The sequence below is a fragment of the Bombina bombina genome, chromosome 4, assembly GCF_027579735.1.
Source record: "Bombina bombina isolate aBomBom1 chromosome 4, aBomBom1.pri, whole genome shotgun sequence".
Classification (NCBI taxonomy): domain Eukaryota; kingdom Metazoa; phylum Chordata; class Amphibia; order Anura; family Bombinatoridae; genus Bombina; species Bombina bombina.
In genome coordinates this window covers 1,200,279,664-1,200,285,663 of record NC_069502.1, presented here as the reverse complement: position 1 = coordinate 1,200,285,663, position 6,000 = coordinate 1,200,279,664, and positions in this window count along the sequence as shown.

The window sequence follows — 6,000 nt, the reverse complement described above, 5'->3', positions numbered from 1 at the left end:
CCACTTCCCCTATCCTCCCAGTCATTCAGCCGAGGGAACAAGGAAAAGGAGAAACATCAGGTGTACAAAGGTGCCAGAAGAAATTATAAAATGGGAGCCGCCCAAACAGAATATCTTTCAGGTGGGGTCGTGGACTCTCCCTGCCAGGAAAGAAAGAAATGTATCTGGTAAGCATACATTTTGTTTTCTTTCCATAAGGCAGGGAAAGTCCACAACTTAATTCTTTACTGTTGAGAAAAACCATACCTAAGCTCCAGAGGACACTGAAGGAATAACGGGAGGGAACAAAAAGGAGGTGGACCCTAATCTGAGTGCACCACAGCCTGCAAAACCTCTCTCTCAAAAGCTGCTTCAGCCGAAGCAAACACATCAATTTTGTAAAATTTAGAAAAAGTATATAAGGAGGACCAGGTAGCCGCCTTACAAATCTGCTCCATAGAGGCCTTATTCTTAAAAGCCCAGGAAGAAGCTACTGCTCTAGTGGATGAGCCGTAATCCTCTCAGGAGGCTGTTGTCCCACTGTCTCATAAGCTAGGCGGATGACACTCCTCCACCAGAAAGACAAGGAAGACGTAGTGGCCTTCTGACCCATATGTTTACCTGCATAGATGACAAACAAAGATGAAGATTGTCTGAACTCCTTAGTAGCCTGAAGGTAAAATTTCAAGGCATGAACCACATCTAGATTGTGAAGCAAATGTTGCTTCACCGAGGAAGGATTGAGACACAAGGAAGGAACAACAATCTCTTGATTAATGTTCCGATCTGACACCACCTTAGGAAGAAAACCTAACTTAGTACATAAAACCGCCTTATCTGTGTGAAAAACAAGGTAAGGGGGATTACACTGCAAGGTAGAAATCTCCGAGACCCTGCGAGCAGACGCAATAGCCAACAGAAACAGAACCTTCCAGGATAACAGTTTAATGTCAACAGTATGCATTAGCTCAAACGGAGCCTGCTGCAACACACAAAGACTGATCACTGGCCTGATCCTAGTCAGGGCCTTAACAAAGGACTGCACATCCGGAAGCTCAGCTAATCTCTTGTGCAGCAACACCGACAGGGCCGATAGCTGTCCCTTCAGAGAACTAGCAGATAGACCCTTCTCCAGTCCATCCTGGAGAAAGGATAAAATTCTGGCAACCTTAACCTTATGCCAAGAAAAACCACACTCTTCACACCAGTGCAGATAAGTCCGCCACACCTTATGGTAGATGCGTAGAGTAACCTGCTTATGAGCTTGAATCAAAGTGTCAATAACACTCAATAAAACCTCTCTTGCCTAAGACTAAGCATTCAATCTCCACGCAGTCAGCCTCAGAGAAACTAGATTTTGATGTAGGAAGTTACCCTGTAGTAGCAGGTCCCTGCAACTGGGTAACCTCCATGGAGGAGATGAGGACATCCCCACCAGATCCGTGAACCAAGGTCCTTCGCGGCCAGGATGGAGCAATTAGAATCACCGGTGCTCGCTCCGAGCCACCACACGGGGGAGAAGAGGTAATGGAGAAAATAGATATACAAGTCTGAACCTCCAGGGAACCGCTAGAGGATCTATTAGTTCTGCTTGAGGCTCCCTCAATATCAACCCGTACTTGGGTAGTTTGGCATTTAGACGGGAGGCCATGAGGTCTATATTCCTCATCTGGAGCATATTTCTGCAAATACCTAGTGGTGGAGAATAGTGATGTCGCGAACTTAAAAATTTCAGTTCGCGAACGCGGACTCGAACTTCCGGTATTGTTCGCGAACCAGCAAACCGCGCGAACCGCCATTGAATTAAATAGGCAGGCGAACTTTAAAACCTACAAGGACTCTTTCTGGCCACAATAGTGATGGAAAAGTTGTTTCAAGGGGACTAACACCGGGACTGTGGCATGCTGGAGGTGGATCCCTGGCAAAACTCCCATGGAAAATTACATAGTTTATGCAGAGTCTGCTTTTAACCCATAAAGGGCTTAAATCACCTAACATTCCCAAATTGTTTGCAATAACATGCTTTAAAACATCAGTTATGATGTCGTATCTATCAGGTAGTGTAAGGGTTACGGCCGCTTCACAGTGACAGAGCAAACTCCAAGTGTAACGCACCGCAAACAGTCCATTTGCACAACCACGAGATAGATAGATTTGATAGATAGATAGATAGATAGATACATAGATTACATAGCTCAATCGATGCAATATACATATGATCGATACAATTTACATAGATCAATAGATGCAATATACATTTTATAGATACGAATTACATCGATCAATAGATGCAATATACATTTGATAGATTTGAATGTTATCGAATCAAAGATGCAATATACATTTTATAGATACGAATGACATCAACCAAAATATGTAATATACATTTTATAGATACGAATTACATCGATCAATAGATGCAATCTACATTTGATAGATACGTTTGATAGTTCGATCGATTTGATAGATAAATAAATCGATTTGAAATATATATAATTTCCCTGACAGAGTATAACAATAAGACATGCGGTCTGTGACCCGTGGTGTGTTAAGTAGTACTATTCTTAGGAGTTTACTACAACCTGTTACTCCCCCTATCGGGGGAGGTCTATATGGCCTTCATTTTTGGAACCGGGAGATGGAAGAAGATGATTGTTCTGTCCTCCTACTTCAAATTTGTCAAAAACACAAGTGGCTGTCTCAAAACAGTCCGGACAGAAGATAGATAGATAGATATACATAGATTGATAGTTAGATAGAATCGATAGAAGAGAAATAGATAGATTTGTTAGATATATAATTACCCTGACAAAGTATAATAATTAAACATGCGGTCTTGGACCCATGGTAACTAGGTTGTGTTAATTACTATTCTTAGCACTTTCAGCCCTGTAACTCCCCCTATTGGTGGAGGTCTATATGGCGGTTATGATTACCCTGACAAAGTATAACAACAAGACACGCGGTCTGGGACCCATGGTAATTTTGTTGTGTTAAGTAAAACTTTTCTTATCACTTTAATCCCTCTTACCCACCCTTTTGTTGGAGTTCTATATGGCCTGCATGATTAGCCTGACAAAGTATAACAAGAAAACATCTGGTCTGGGACCCATGGTAACTAGGTTGTGTTTAAGTAGTACTATTCTTAGAACTGTAATCCCTGTTACTCCCCCTATCAAGGGAGGTCTATATGGCCTGCATGATTACCCTGACAAAGTATAACAACAAGACACACGGTGTTGGACCCATGGTAACTAGCTTGTGTAAATTAGTACTTTTCTTAGCACTTTAATCCCTGTTACCCCCCTATCTGGGGAGGTCTATATGGCCTGCCTGATTACCCTAACAAAATATAATAATAAGACATGCGGTCTGGGACCCATGTTAACTAGGTTGTGTTTTAAGTAGTACTATTCTTAGCACTTTAATCTCTGTAACTCCCCCTATTTGGGGAGGTCTATACGGCCTGGATGATTACCCATACAAAATATAATAATAAGACATCTGCTCTGTGTCTTGGACCCATGGTAACTATGTTGTGATAAGTAGTAATGTCCTTAGCATTTTAATACCTGTTACTCACCCTATCGGTGGAGGTCTATATGGCCTGCATGATTACCCTTACAAAATATAATAACAAAACATGCGGTCTGGGACCCATGGTAATTAGGTTGTGTTAAGTAGTAATGTCCTTAGCATTTTAATACCTGTTACTCACCCTATCGTGGGAGGTCTATATGGCCTGTATGATTACCCATACAAAATATAATAATAAGACATCTGCTCTGGGTCTGGGACCCATGGTAACTAGATTGTGTTAAGTAGTACTGTTCTTAGCATTTTAATACCTGTTACACCCTGTCGGGGGAAGTCTATATGGCCTGCATGATTACCCTAACAAAATATAATAACAACACATGCGTTCTGGGACCCATGGTAACTAGATTGTGTTAAGTAGTACTGTTCTTAGCATTTTAATACCTGTTACACCCTGTCGGGGGAAGTCTATATGGCCTGCATGATTACCCTAACAAAATATAATAACAACACATGCGTTCTGGGACCCATGGTAACTAGGTTGTGTTAAGTAGTAATGTCCTTAGCATTTTAATACCTGTTACTCACCCTATCGGTGGAGGTCTATATGGCCTGCATGATTACCCTTACAAATATAATAACAAGACATGCGGTCTGGGACCCATGGTAACTAGGTTGTGTTAAGTAGTACTCTTTTTAGCATTTTAATACCTGTTACTCACCCTATCGGGGGAGGTCTATATGGCCTGCATGATTAACCAAACAAAATATAATAATAAGACATATGCTCTGGGACCCATGGTAACTTTGTGCTAAGTAGTACTGTTCTTAGCATTTCAATACCTGTTACTCACCCTATTGGGGGAGGTCTATATGGCCTGCATGATTACCCTTACAAAATATAATAACAAAACATATGCTCTGGGACCCATGGTAACTAGGTTGTATTAAGTAGTACTGTTCTTAGCAGTTTAATACCTGTTACAACACCGAATGGTGGCAGGTCTATCTGGCCTTCATAATTAGCTGCACCCAAACCCAAAAAAAAGCCAAGCGGTCTTGGACTAACACCCATAGCTAACTCGGTTGTTTCAATTAGTACTATTCTTAGCACTTTCATTCCTGTTACTTTCAGGCCTCTCGGGGGTGGTCTACATGGCCATCATGATTAGCCTAACAAAATACTACAATCCAACCTTGGCTCAGTCTTCATAGGCCCTTCATTGGCTGTATTTTGGTAGTACTGTTCTTATTAGTTTAATACCTGATACAACACCGAATGGTGGCAGCTCTATATGGCCTGCATGATTAGCCGCACCCAAACCAAAAAAAAGCCAAGCGGTCTTGGATTAACACCCATTGCTAACTCGGTTGTTTCAAGTAGTACTATTCTTAGCACTTTCATCTCATCCCTGTTACTTCCAGGCCTCTCAGTGGTGGTCTACATGGCCATCATGATTAGCCTAACAAAATACTACAATCCAACCTTGGCTCAGTCTTCATAGGCCCTTCATTGGCTGTATTTTGGTAGTACTGTTCTTATTAGTTTAATACCTGATACAATACCGAATGGTGACAGCTCTATATGGCCTGCATGATTAGCCGCACCCAAAGCCAAAAAAAAAAGCCAAGCGGTCTTGGACTAACACCCATGGCTAACTCGGTTGTTTCAAGTTGTACTATAGTATTCTTAGCACTTTCATCTCATCCCTGTTACTTCCAGGCCTCTCGGTGGTGGTCTACATGGCCATCATGATTAGCCTAACAAAATACTACAATCCAACCTTGGCTCAGTCTTCATAAGGCCCTTCATTGGCTGTATTTTGGTAGTACTGTTCTTATTAGTTTAATACCTGATACAACACCGAATGTTGGCAGCTCTATATTGCCTGCATGATTAGCCGCACCCAAAGCCAAAAAAAAGCCAAGCGGTCTTGGACTAACACCCATGGCTAACTCGGTTGTTTCAAGTTGTACTATTCTTAGCACTTTCATCTCATCCCTGTTACTTCCAGGCCTCTCGGTGGTGGTCTACATGGCCATCATGATTAGCCTAACAAAATACTACAATCCAACCTTGGCTCAGTCTTCATAAGGCCCTTCATTGGCTGTATTTTGGTAGTACTGTTCTTATTAGTTTAATACCTGATACAACACCGAATGTTGGCAGCTCTACATGGCCTGCATGATTAGCCGCACCCAAAGCCAAAAAAAAGCCAAGCGGTCTTGGACTAACACCCATGGCTAACTCGGTTGTTTCAAGTTGTACTATTCTTAGCACTTTCATCTCATCCCTGTTACTTCCAGGCCTCTCGGTGGTGGTCTACATGGCCATCATGATTAGCCTAACAAAATACTGCAATCCAACCTTGGCTCAGTCTTCATAGGCCCTTCATTGGCTGTATTTTAGTAGTACTGTTCTTATTAGTTTAATACCTGAAACAACCCCGAATGGTGGAAGCTCTATATGGCCTGCATGATTAG